The following is a 14971-nucleotide window of genomic DNA, read 5'->3' as shown; positions in this document are numbered from 1 at the left end:
GGTAAGCCAAGTGCCCTTTTCCCCCATTTTTCTCTCTTCCCCTTGCTCGTTTGAGCTTGGGTGGTTCGTTGGTTGCAGCCCCAAGATGGGGATTTCTTTTTGAAACCCAAAGGGTTAGCTCGAGCCATGTGTAGTTTCCCCTTGTAGGATGCTATCCCATTTTCATTACAATCTTATAAAGACCTCTATTTTGACCTCTTGCTGAATCTATTTGATTCTAAAGCTTCAACCACCAAAGAAAACCCCAAATCTGGATTTTTGAGCTTTTGATCCTTTAAACCCCCTTAAATCTTTGAATGTTGGGTGTTTCTAAGACCCAAATAGACTCCAAGACACCCCCTCCCTAGTCCCTTGAGGCTTAGAGAACCAAATGGGACAACCCTGGGCTTTTAAAGACCTTGAAATCACACTTGGGTTGCATCGGAGGCAAGACTGCGTGAGTCCGATGTTTGCCTCCGATGTGTCCCGAGCCCGCGGGGAAGGTCGGAGGCAAGGTCGGAGGCAGCCTGCTGAGTCCGACGTTGCCTCCGATGCGTTTTAAGGCTTATAACTTATGTAAACGGTGGGGTTTCTCTATGAGGCCTCCCCTACACTCTCTCACACTCTTATTCACTTCCATAGGCGCCAACATATGTGCAATGGGGTGATTTTGAGCGGGAATCGTTGCGCTTATACAAACTCCATTTGAAGTAATTGGTGAGTGGGTTTGGGTGTATGTTTGAGCTTGTTTACTATTGCTTATTCATGCATTTATGAATTATATTGTGACATTATCATTCAAGCATGATTGCATATTTGCATTTATTCTTATTCGATGATGATGATTTGGATGATATGGATTTGTGTTGGGTTACGGTGCTAAGTACTGCGCGGAACCCCGTGTACGTGGAATTATATATTGCATCTCATTCTTGCTGTATGCGCCGTGTTGTCTTGGTACCGGGTGTTAGATGGAATGGGACGTTGACACACCGGATGTACCTCTCAACACGATAGGATTCATGTAGTATATCGTGGTTAGGCTCGGTTCCTATGCTACGACCCTTACCAACAGGGGTTTAGGTGTTGGGTAGCGAGCACTCTGCTGTGGAGAGTTAGAGAGGCCAGGCCGGGGTAGTAATGGTTATCGGGTCGCCTCGGGTGGTGATGACTACGACCGGCGCGGGCTCCATAGTAATAATTGAGGTTGCATTGTGGTGAGAATGGAAGGATCCACAATGTCTTCCCGAGTTATTGCGTAGCATATACCCATTGACTTAGCATTGTGTGTTAGGTGGTAAATGAATTAATAATAGCATGCACCATGGACTATTTGTGATTGTGTGATTGTGCATCCCCTTTTCTCTCTCACTAGCTCGGTGGAGCTAACCCCGTGTACACATTCTTTTTAGATTTTGATGCGATGATTCTTGTGGAGCCGAGACCGTGGCGAGGATCATGGCGATGGTTGCCCATGATGATTGTGCCTACGGGCTGTATTGATACTTGGGACTTGTTCCCTTCTTTTGTTTTTTTTTTGGGGCCACGTGCCTTGTATAAATATTTATTATTATACTTGTTTTGGGGTAGTTATGCTATGGTCATTCGGGATATCCATCCAAACTATTTATGTATCACTTAGCCGTGTGAACATGAGGTAACTCATAGAACGCTTCCGCTTATTTTATGATCGTTGGAAATGTAATATTCCTTTATCTTTCGCACTCTGATATTATTGTATTGTAATATTGGTTTATGACTGTGAGTTGGCCACTGCATCGAGATCCTGGCGTGAGGTGGGATGACGCGTGTCACCCCAATCATACCCTGATATTGTATTTTATCCCTTGTCGGGATAGGGGTGTGACAGTTATCATATAGGGAGTTATTTGGAATTTGCTAATCTAATTAATACTTTCCCTATTAGATTCTGCTTCTTCACCTGTGTAGCACTTTGAGTTTAAACAGAACTGCCAGACTGAGAGAGAGAGAGTCAGACTCTCACTAGGGCTCTATTAAATCTATCTAGGATTTAATTAAACCCTATTATTATAAATAGGGGACCAAAAAACGCAGAAGAGGGAGCTCTCCACGTTTTTGGAACAGACACTCTCTCTCCTACGTTTTTGGTTTCTCTCTCTCCCTCTTGTGATCTCTCTTCTTCTTCTTGCTTCTCTCACCTGTGTTTGAGAGTTAAGGTTTGTGAAACCCTAGATCTGTGCTGAGGAGTTTGAGGGCATCTGGGACTGGCATGTAGAACCTTGGTAGCACCATTGGAGGTTCAGATATGTTTACTTGGAGCGCTCGCTGGAGGAAGAACCACTGTCTATTGGAGGAGCAACACTTGAGGCTCACCAGGTTAGCAGTTCTTCATTAATTCATTCAATTTATTGATTATTAATATTTATGGGATGCGAAAGAAACTCGAATCGACCTTTTCCGCTGCGCATTCGAGTTAGGGATGGATCCCCCTTGCCATGTGATGGACTAGGGATGAGTTTCTTCGTCCCTACTGTGATAATAAATTTTTTGGGACACATGAGGGAAGGAGAAACCCTAACAGGGATGCACCAGGGTTCCCATGGGCGACCATGGGAAGCCCTAAAAATTAAAATGGGGCACCCATAGGACACCATGGGCTAACCCAGGGCATGCAAAACCCTAAGAATAAATATCTTGGTCTCCCTAGGGAACCATGGTTTGATCCCTGAACCGTTGTTTGGCCAACACTTCTTCATTTACAAATGTAGATACCCAATACCACCACCCACCATTAACACCATCACCATGGTGCAGCCCCATCCATCATCACCCTCTTCCCCGTGAGATGGCTATCGAAGGAGATCCCAAGATTGCCAAGAAACTAACAATAGCGGCGATATGGTGCATACTATTGGGTATATTCTATAACCCTAATATATGTTCTAATATAAGTCCATTTGAATAAAGAATCAGGCTGTGGTGGGTCCCACTGGATAAAGCTCATCTAACCTAAAACCCTAGTCTTTCCTATAAATACTAGCTGGAGGCAGCAACCTGATTATTCTAAACATGATATTCAGGGTGTATTGCTTTAAGTAACCTTGTGCTTAAACCTTAAAACCCTGACAATCTTAAAGCAATATTTTTTTTTCTCTCCTCGATTGAGTGTTACCTCTTCATTCATGGTTTTGATTCGGAAGAGATCGGCTTTGGCTTTTGTCGTCCTTCGTGATTTTGATTCGAAAGCGATCGACTTTGGGGTTTGTGTAATTGGCTTAGAGAAGGACGATCGGTTTTTATTTTGTCTTCATTCAAGGCTTTGTATAAGAACGATCAACTTTTGATTTTTTTTTCATTCAAGGCTCGGGTTTTGAGAATCAGGTTTTGATTTTGTCTTCATTTAAGGCTCGAGTTTTGAGAAATCTGCTGTTGATTTTGTCTTCAAAAGCTTTTGGAATCACGGTTCTGTGAACACTTTTGGTATTTGTCTTTAAAAGGTTTTTGATTGATTGTTTCTGTCAAAAGCCTTTGCTAGATTAAAGGAAAATCAAAAGCAAGTCACAAAAAGCTTTGACAAAAGCTTTGATTCCTTGTTTCAAATAATAAAAATAAAACAAAAAAGGAACGCAAGCAGCCAACGGCCATCGCCAGTGTAGAACACCACCAGGTCCTTGTGGGCTGTGTTTGATCCGTCATATCTTTGCCTCTCCTCTCATCAGGTGCGATTGTTCTATCTTAATTTTTTTTAATAATATATATATATATATATATCAATCGTTGAGATGGAGAAACATGCTGTTCCGTTTGAGATGATCAAATTGAAAACTTTTAGTGGATCTGAGTTTAGTGCATAAAAATGGAATATTCAGGTTGGTTTAAAATATCTGAATGTTTTCGATATCGTAACGAGTACTTTCAAAGACTGTATTGATATTGAGGAATCTCAATGGGTTAGTGATGAAGACTTTTGTAAAGATTATTTGCTGAATTGCATATCAAATAGAATTGCAGAGACCTACAGTAAATTTGAAACTGCAAAAGAGATCTGGAATAATTTATACGCTCAATTTAAGGAGGAGGAGGAACTATCCAAAACTCACCTGATGGATAAATTTCAGGAAGCTAGACAAGGCAATCCTCCCTCAAGTAACTAATCTTGAGAATTTACGGTCTAAATTAAACCTAGAAAAAATATATCTGTTTGTGATGCATTCCTAGTTGGTGCTATTATTTTTAAATTACTTTCGACTTGGCATTCTTTTAAAACTGAGATGTATAGAAAGAAAGTGCAAGTGGGGCTGGATGATCTCAAGCGATTCATTCAAATCGAAGATGAGAATAGGGCTAGGAATAACTTGGAGATGATTAAACAACAACAGTCAGCTGCTAACATGGTTACACATCCCAAGAAATCCAAGCCACCTAAAATGAACCAAAGCAGTTGGAGGCCAAAAAGACTACTTTAAAAAAGAAGGTCAAGTGCCACAACTGTGGTAAGTGGCGTCACTATGCATCTGAGTGTAGACACCCTAAAAAGGAAAATTCTGACACACCAAAGAAGGAAGTCCACATGATGGTGGATAAGACTGAGCTTACAAAATTTGTTGCCATGGTTGGAAAGGGTGAGACCAGGTCTTCTTTAGATTGGTGGTTGGATTTTGGAGCAATCTGTCATGTATGCAATAATAGGAATTTGCTGATTCAGAACGTCAAAGTAGCAGAGACGGTTACAGTTTCCAATGGAGCATCAGTGAAGGTGACTCAGAAAAAAACTGCAAATCTGGTCTTGTCTTTAGGTAAGACTTTAATTTTGAAAGATGTTAAAGTAGTTTCTGATTTTGGAAAGAATTTAATTTCACTTAGCCTATTATGTGATGCTGGCATGTGTGTTTCTTTTCATGGTGGTAGAGTAACTTTGTCTATTAACTCTCATTATTTTGGTTGTGCTTATTTAGTCAATGGCATGTATAGATTAAGTTTAACAAATGAGACAATTAATCAAATTAATTCAAATTTGCGTGATCCTAAAACATTACATTGTAGATTAGGACATGTGAATTATAGGAAATTATTCAAACTAGATAAAACTCATAATTTACCATTAGACACTTTGATTAAATTTGACAGATGTGAAGTGTGTGCTCAAACCAAAATTACTAGAAAACCTTTCCGTCCGGCTTCTAGGAGTACACAACTTCTTGAATTAATACATTCTGACCTTTTTGATTTTAAAAGTTTCACTTCCAGAGGTGGTCGAAAGTATTTAATTGCTTTTATAGACAATTTATCTAGGTATTATCATATTTATCTGTTAAAATAAAAAAGATGAAGCTTTTGAAAAATTTAAAATTTTTAAGAACCGAATAGAAAATCAGTTGAACTTAAAGATTAAAAGACTTAGAAGTGATAGAGGAAGAGAATATAAATTGTTAGAGATCAAGGAATTTTGTGCCTCTTAGGGCATAATACTTGAAACAACTGCTCCTTACTCGGCTCAATCACACGACATAGCTGAATGTAAGAACAGGACGTTGACAGAAATGTTAAACTCCATGTTATTGACAGCTAGAATGCCTGCTTATTATTGGAGAGAAATAGTATTGACTACCAATACTATGTGTATCTAGGGGTGGGGCTGTCCAAAAATTTTCAAGTTTTGGTTGCTAGACAACCGACATGCTCAATTAAATATTGATGGATCATCCTTGGGAAATCCGGGGTCCTCTGGAGCAGGGGGGATTTTTAGAAACCACTTTGGCGCCCCACAGTGAAATGTTTTTCTATCTACCAAGGGGTGGGGATGAATTTCAATGCGGAACTAGCAGCCTTCTTTGAGGGGATAAAAGAAGCGATGAAACTGCAATTGCACCACCTTTGGGTGGAATGGGACTCAGCATCGGTGGTTACCTCCATTTTGTCGGCCAAACTGCCAAGGCAAAGTTTGCAACGGTGATAGGCAATAGCAGGATTCCTAGACTCCATTCAGTGGCGAATAACGCATTATTATCGAGAAGTAAATACTGTAGCTGATGTGTTAGCCAAAAAGGCAGCACTGACCAAAGAGACACACTCCTGGCCCACAGGTCCAAGTTTCATAGCCGATGTGATTGAATGGGAGGCATTGTGCTGTCCGTATTACAGATTTTAGGATGGCGGAAGTTTGTGACTAATTCCCCTCCATTGTACTAGGGAAAGTCACTACGTTTCTGTACTATTTTTACCATTAATACATACATTGTTGACCTTTAGCAAAAAAAAAAGTATTGACTACTAATTACATTCTAAATAGGTTACCACACTTTAAGTTGGCTTTTACTCTTTATGAAATTTGGCATAACCATCCCTGTAAATTTGACTCTCTTAAAACTTGGGGTTGTATAGCTTATGTAAGAATATAAGACCCTAGGAGACCTAAGGTGCAGTGGAACTAGAACCAACACTTGCATGTATCTAGGATGTGTAGAAGACAGTGTTGCAGGCCATTTTTTGGATCTCTCAACCAATGTGGTGATAGAATCTAAGGATGCTGTGTTTTTTTAGGATAAATTTCTCAAAGACAAAGACATGACCTTACCAAGTCTGACAGGAATAGTTATAGAATCACCTTTGAAATCTGAACTAATTGTTTCTGATACTCATCCCACAATGCTCCCAAAATCAGAGTATAGACGTGTTTCTACTAGGGATCGAGTATCCAAGAATTTTGGTGAGGATTTTGTAACCTACCATTTAGAGGCTGATCCATCCAACTTTAAGGAAGCGATGAGATCTAGGGACTCACTATTATGAAAAGAAGCCATTGATGAAGAAATGAGCTCTTTAATGCATAATAAGACTGGGCAGCTCGTTGATTTGTCTAAAGGGGCAAAAACGATAGGCTGTCAATGGATTTTGAAGAAGAAACTTAATCCTGACGGATCTATAGCCAGGTATAAAGCACGCTTAGTAGTTAAAGGCTATACTCAAGTTAGTGGGATAGATTATTTTGATATCAACTCACCGGTCTATCATTTGGCTATGTAGGTGCAGCGGACGGAGGGTCGTTGGCGTGCACCCAGGGAGAAGAAAGAAAATAGGAAAATGGGAAAATGGGAGTCGCCACCTAGATTTAGGGTCTAGGACCCATGAATGGTGCCCCTCCTTCGCAGAAGGGGTGCTAATTTAACTCCAATGACTCAATGGATGGTCTGCCCCAGATCTCTGGGCAAGTGTCAAGTTACAGGCTGGGAAGGTGTTAGGCACCCAGCAACCGCCCGGCCGACGGCTGTTCTTCCTAGATCAAACTCTGTTGTATACTGTTGTTTTATACATATTATGTACCTAATTAAACTAATTTTTTTTTTAAAGATTTTTTATTATCTTAATTGAAATTTATGAACCTAGTTAGGCTAATTAAGATTAATGTTTTAATCCTGATTACTATCACAAGGCTAGATGATTATGTACATTATGCATCCTAGTTAAACTAATTAATGGATTTTACCTAAATTAGAAAGCCTAACTCTATGGTCTAAAACATGGTTGACTGTAAAAAAGAAAACCAAGTCTAATTATATCATGGAGAATGACAATTATATTGATAAGCAAAACAGTTTATAGGCCAAAATAGCCAAAATTACGAAAATGCCACTAAAGGGCCAAAATATGTACAAAGGCATGAAATCATATTTAAATATTGTAAATAAGCAAAACATGATTAAATAACATAAACATCATGCATTTGGATCATCAAGAACACATGAAATGGCAAAGAAATGTGGGGTGATAAAAATGACCAAAATGCCCCTGTTATGGCAAACATGTAGAAAATGCATGATAATTCATGAAAATGCTGACTTATGCTTAAAACATGTTTATTAAATGTTAAAACATGCGGCAAAAGTAACAGGAGCCTTTCCGGGGTCCTAAGCAAGGTTTGGTCACAAAATGACCAAAATGCCCCTAAGGGCAAAATGGCAAAAGTGTCAAAAGACACTTAGAATCATTGTAGGCATCGAAAGTGATGTTAAACATCCTAAAATGACTGAACACACCAAATGATATTTCCAGAATGATAGCCTAGGCCCACGTTTGGTAAATTACCAAAATGCCCCTAGAGGGCTCAAATGACTTTGTATGCATATCTATCAAGCATGATGGTCACGTATGCATATGAAAACATCCTAAACCATTCTAAAACAGCATGTCATGCATAAAAACATTTTTTCCTATTTTTTCAGAATTTTTCATTATAATTAGAAAAATGACATTTATACTCCTAAATGAGGTGGGAAATGTATAAAAACTATTAAACATGCATGTCAGTGGATAATGATTCCATAAAATCAAGCATGATGAAATATGCATTCCATAATTTTTTTGTGAATTTTTATGTATTTATATTATTTTTAATATTTTTTAAAATACTAAAAAAGAAGGGAAAACAAAGAAAAATATAAAATCCCCATCACAGATCCGAATTGGATCAAACCAGAGCCCATTCCCACTAATCAAAACATGATCTTTAACATGGTCATAACACTTTTGTCCAAATATCCACCCACATGTTCAGATTTTACATAATCCGAAATCCTTTACAGGGGTAAAAATGTCACAAAAAAAATGATTTGGAGCTTGAGAAAATTAATGAATGTCAAACATAGTGACAAGCATCATCCCTGAAAATTTCATATTTTTATCACTCTTGAATTATTTTTTTATAACTGAAAAACAACCTTTGTTGTAAAGAAAATCAAAACAAATACTTAGAAATAAGTAAAAAATATGGAAAAATACCCTTGAAGCGTGGAAGTGCCTGGGCTCAGCTTGAGTAACCTTTTTTTGACCGTAAGTATCGCCGAAAACCTCCAAAAGCCGCTCCAAGTGTGGTTGCTCCGAATGGCAAGAGTGGTGAAGAAGGGGTATTTACGGAATTTTATATCAGTAATGGAGCATAACCTATGGATAAGAAAACCATGGATGGAAAGAGGGGATCAAGGACTACGTGAAGGTAATTTTTCACTAATTTTCCTCCCTCCCCCACCTCTCTAAAACACCTCCTATTTATAGGAAAAAAGTGTTCGAGGAAAGGTCTCAAAGACCCCTGGTGCATTAATGGCTAGGATAAGGAGTGATGGGCTGGCTTGCGTGTGGCTAGGCTTTGCTGCGCAGCCTGGGCTTGCGTGTGCCTAGGCCTGCTGGGTAGGTGGGCATGGGTGATGGACCTTGTGTGGCTCAGCCTAAATGGTGGGGGTTTGTCCCCTGCCAACAGTCCAGCTGGGCCGGGTCAGACTGGGTTGACTCAGTTCGGGTCAACTCAGTTTGACACACCTTTTTTTTATTTTATTTATTTTTTAATAAATCATTTAAAGATTCCATTTTAAAGGTCCACGTTCAAATGCTAATATATTTAAAACCGAAAGGCCGATTTTGACGCACCACATATTTCTGCGAAGGTCTCAACCCCTACTTTTCATCTGTGTGACAGATATGGTCGGATTTTGCTTAAAAATGGCACGGATATCGAGGAAAGCACATAAATGGTGTTTCACACCGATCAAGGTCCAAATGAAACCAAAATTACATGAAATTTTACGTGTAAGCACAATATGACCAAATAAAGTTATCCAAATGATTTCAGGTCACATCGGGTGGCTCAGGTACCAAGAACCATACCAGGGGTAAAACGGTCATTTTGATAAAAGTTACCCGATTTGGCCGAAACTTTACGTGAAAACTTAATATGACCAAATGAGGTCATCCAAAGTATTTCGGACTAAATCGGGTGGTCCAGATACCGAGAACCATGCCTAGGGCAAAACGGTCATTTTCATGAAAGGTGTTGGATTTGGGTGAAACTTCAAATGTGAACTTAAAATGGTTAAATACGGCTATGTTAAGGGTTTAGGCTCTATTTGGGACAGTTTGGTTACAAAAAGTGGGGTAGGGGTAATTTGGTAATTCTTGCCATTCAGTCACCACACAAGTTACGTCCTTAACCATCATTGCCAAGACATACTTCCAAGGTGTCAAAATGTGGTGTCTACAGAATGCCCCCATTTGACTGAGGGCACGCAGTGGACGAAAGTCAAATGAATGATTCCGCATTTTGTCATAGGGGAGCGAAAATACGACCTGCACCTTGCTCAAGGATGCAGGCGTTAAAATGAAAATCCGGAAACCGAAAGCCCCCTCGGCAAACAAATTCCAAGAATTTCAAAAAGAGAAAAATAAGCAAGGTAGATCGGAAAAGAAGTCGTTAAAGATCAACAATATGAGATATCCAATAACCCAAATAGGCGGTTACCCGATTGAAAACCCGATAAATCCCTTAACTATTCTAAACGTCCGGAAAATCTTGCTTAATTTAAAGGAAGGAGGTCAGATACTTACCTGAATCTCCAAAAGAATAATGCCTAATGAAGTGGAATCTTACAATTCTTACGCCAATAAAAATGAGTACGAAAGTTCCAAACTGCGATCAACTGCACCAAAACCCTTGTGGGCTAAAAACTTTGTTATCCTGGGACTAAATACCCAGAGGGTTAAATACCTCGTCGTTCTGGGACTAAATACCCTGAGGGTTTAATACCTCGTTATGAAAGTTCAAGGTAAAATGCTACTTTTATTTTTTTATTTTTTTATTTTTATTTTGCAACCTCATGGCTTTAAACCAAAGGATCTATGGGTAGTCGTATGACTTTGAACCAAATGATCAGGGGGTAGCCGCGTGATGTTGAACCAAAGGATCTGGGGGTGAAAATAGTCCATATTGGCAGCGATGTATAGCTTTGAACCTGAGGATTTCTCAATAGAGGGGCAAATAGTCCAGGTTGACAGCGGTGTACAGCTTTGAACCTGAGGATTTCTCAGCGAGGTGCGGATAGTCCATGTTGGCAACAGTGTACCTCTTTGAACCTGAGGATTTCTCAACAGAGGTGCGGATAGTCCATGTTGGCAGCGGTGTATAGCTTTGAACCTGAGGATTTCTCAACAAATGTGGGTCCATGTTGGCAGCGGTGTATAGCTTTGAACTTGAGGATTTCTCAACAAATGTGTGGATTATCCATCTTGGCAGCGGTGTACAGCTTTGAACCTGAGGATTTCTCAACAGATGTGTAGATAGTCCATGTTGGCAGCGGTGTACAGCTTTGAACTTGAGGATTTCTCAACAGAGGTGCGGATAGTCCATGTTGGCAGCGGTGTATAGCTTTGAACCTGAGGATTTCTCAATAGAGGTGTGGATAATCCATGTTGGCAGCGGTGTATAGCTTTGAACCTGAGGATTTCTCAACAAAGGTGTGGATAGTCCATGTTGGCAATGGTGTGCAGCTGTGAACCTGAGGATTTCTCAACAAGGGTGTAGATTATCCATCTTGGCAGCGGTGTACAACTTTGAACCTGATGGAAGTGGAATCTTACAGTTCCTTCGCCTTGTTAATTAACAACTGGGGGATGAAGCCTCCAAACCATGATCACCAGTACTGTTAGAACTTGGCCTAACGCGGCCTACAAATCATGTGGAAGATGAAAATTGGGCAGGAATCGAGGAACTCTAATCACTTGCATTGTCCTTCCATCTAAGGAAGAGGACCACGACGCTCCAATGGGTCGAGTCTATAAGGCTGCCACTCTAACGGGTCACCTATTGGTTGATGCACTACTGGCACCTATTGGTTGACACTCTACTGGGTCATGAAAATAGATTGACACTCTATCGGGTCAATATAGGGTTGACCCCCCAACGGGTTAGGGAAGCAGATTGACTCTCTACCAGGTCAAAAGATGGATTGACGCACTACCGGGTCATTAATGAATTGACGCTCTACCAGGTCAAGACGTGGGTTGACACACTATTGGGTCCAGACATGGGTTGACGCACTACTGGGTCAAAAGATGGGTTGACACAATACCGGGCCAAGAGATGGATTGACGCACTACCGGGTCAAGAGATGTATGACATTCTACTGGGTCACGAATGAATTGACGCTCTACCGGATCAAGAGATGGATCGACGCACTACCGGTCAAGAGATGTGTGACACTCTACTAGGTCAGGAACGAATTGACGCTCTATCTGGTCAAGACATGGGTTGACACATTACCGGGTCAAGAGATGTGTGACACTCTACTGGGTCATGAATGAATTGACGCTCTACCGGGTCAAGACATGGGTTGACACACTACCAGGTCAAGAGATGGGTTAACGCACTACCGGGTCAAGAGATGTGTGACACTTTACTGGGTCACAAATGAATTGAAGCTCTACCGGGTCAAGAGATGGATCGACACACTACCGGGTCAAGAGATGTGTGACACTCTACTGGGTCATGTATGAATTGACACTCCACCGGGTCAAGAGATGGGTTGGCATACTACCGGGTCAAGAGATGGGTTGACGCACTACCAGGTCAAGAGATGTGTGACACTCTACTGGGTCACGAATGAATTGACGCTCTACCGGGTGAAGACATGGGTTGGCGACTCTCTGGTCAAAAGATGGGTTGACGCACTCTTGGGTCAAGAGATGGATTGACACTCTATTGGGTCAAGATACAGATGTAAACATAATTCACATGCAAATTGGACTCTTTAAACATCATGCCAAGTTAAACTAAATTGGGAATAAGTACAAATGCAAGCATGAGATATATAAATGCAATCAACATGCAAAACTAATGAGCACATTTATGTGTGAAATCTTAGGGCATAAAGCATACATTTTACCACATTGGACAGAGTTACTCGATGTTTTCTTGTGCTTTTCAGGTTTTAGGTGATTTCTTGTGAAAATAGAGGAGATGATGCTAAGAAAATGTTTTTAATCTGTTTAGAATTGTTAATGGCTTGGATACGTAGCCCATCGAGTCAGCTTCGCAACGGTTCAAATGGCACATGATTTCGAGTTGAAACGAAGAAGTTACGGCCGTTTTCGTAACGAAGCACGAAAATGGTCTATAGGGGTTTATTTGTAATTATTGATAGTCGGCCGGAGACAAAGTGAAGCAAAAGTTGGGATTCTAGGGGCCTTAACGCAATAATTAGAAGTTATATTTCCTGTACCCAAAAGATTCCATTTGGAGGGCTCTGGACAGTCCAACTTCAACTTGAGATATCTTGGGCTCCCGAACTCCAAATTGGACAAAATTTGGGTCTATTTTGGGTGATTTTTTGTAAGGAACACAATGGTGAGGCCTATATAAGTACCCCATGCTCCACGTTTTCTGAAGGACAGAATGGGTATTTTATTTATTCTTGAAGGAATCCTAGTCATCACCCTTACTCTCTCTCTCCTCCAACTTCTCAAGGGCACTTCTGAAATTCTACTTAGGATAGATTTATTTTGAAAGATATTTTCTCATCTATGGACGGTTGAAAAATCAAAGCATCTTTGATTTTATTGCTTGGAGAAGATATCTACAAAGAAAAAGAAGCACTTGTTAGAATTGGAAGTTTACTTTTCTAGAAATAGAAGGTCTATGTAAACAATCTTCTCTTCTTCTTCTTTCTATTTTTTTTCCTTTTTTCTTAGGATTCAAGGCATTGTAAAAGAGGAAGGAGAAGCGAATATTCTCTTTTCTTAGGGAATATTTCTCCTACACTTCCCTCTTCTTTCTTCCCCTCTCTTCCCCCTATAAATACCCCTTGCCCTCTGGGTTGTAAGAAGTCAGTTTTTTTAGTTTAGTTTTTAGTTAGTTTCTAGTTCAATTTTAATTCAGTTTTTAGTGTAATTTTTAGCTCATTCACTTAGTAAAATTTCTTTTCTTCTTCTCCTTCTAAGTTGTGATTTTTGGCCTTTCTAAGTTCGAGTTTGCTTTTTGATTTTCATTTAATGGTTGTAATAGGTTTAGTTTATACTTTAATTTCAATTTAAGTCTTCAATTGGGTTGTAATTTCTTAATTCTAGTTTAGGTTTTAAGCCTTCTAGTCTAAGTTCTTAAGTTGATGACAAGACTTGAAGATTTAGAAGAGGAGACCAAGATAAGTTTATGAAGTATTCAAGCTTTTCAGTTATATTCATGCAAGCACATCCAGGTTTTACTATCTAAACTCTCAATCTCATTCTCCCTCTCCTCTATCTCTCTCTATCTTCTTCTTCTTCTCCCTCTATTTCTTTTATTTTTTTTATATGGTTGTGGTATGTAGATGCACTTTTATTCCCTTATTTATTTTTATGTGATTATGAAGTGTGGCTGCGTTTTTGTTATTCCGTCCAATTTACGTTAGTTTGATAGGTTAGATGCTCATGTGTTAGGATACCAACTTAATCCCTTAATTTTGTTAGATGCTTATGAGTTAGGATGCATTAATTTTCATTAGTTTCGTTAGTTTAATTTAACACTTTAATTTGATTTACTTTGCATTACTTTTAAGTTAGTTAAATAGAGTGGCATATATCTCCTCGTGTTCAACCCGTACGCTTGCGGTATAATTTTTAAACTCAAACAAGTTTTTCGCGCCGTTGCCGGGGAGATTATTGACCACTTTATTTTTTTTGATTTTTAAGTAATTCGAAGTGCTTTAGTTTCTTCTCTTTCTCCTCTTTCTTTAAAAAAAAAAAAAAAAAAAAGTTTTTGAAAACCTCTTCTTGTTTCTCTTCGGTTTCAAATAGTGTGCGCCTAATCTAAAGTCCTTCATATGCCCAAACCTAGCCAATCTTGGTGCCCCTTGATTCGTTGGGTGGTTTGGATTGGCATGTGACTTATCGTTGGAGGTGACCACTCTTGATAACAGGAAAGCGACATAGTGAGAGCGTTGGAAACATAAACGTATAGTAGTCCTCCACCCTACATCAGAATCTATTTGGAGTCGCCCGTAGGTGGCTCGTGAAGACTATACGGGTTCCCTTGCTATCAACCTATATGGCAACCTTACAGCTTTGGAACCATTGTTTCGATTCCTGAGGGATAGATGCACTATCTACCTTGGGCTCCCTCTTGTTTTTAGTATTTTTTTTTTCTAGTCTTTTATTTTTCTTTAAACTTTTTTTTATGGGAGACCTCAATTTGGGATAGGTGGTTAATTTAAAATAA

Source organism: Telopea speciosissima, chromosome 1, assembly GCF_018873765.1.
Source record: "Telopea speciosissima isolate NSW1024214 ecotype Mountain lineage chromosome 1, Tspe_v1, whole genome shotgun sequence".
In the NCBI taxonomy this organism is placed as follows: Eukaryota; Viridiplantae; Streptophyta; class Magnoliopsida; order Proteales; family Proteaceae; genus Telopea; species Telopea speciosissima.
Note: the sequence above shows the minus strand (reverse complement) of the source record.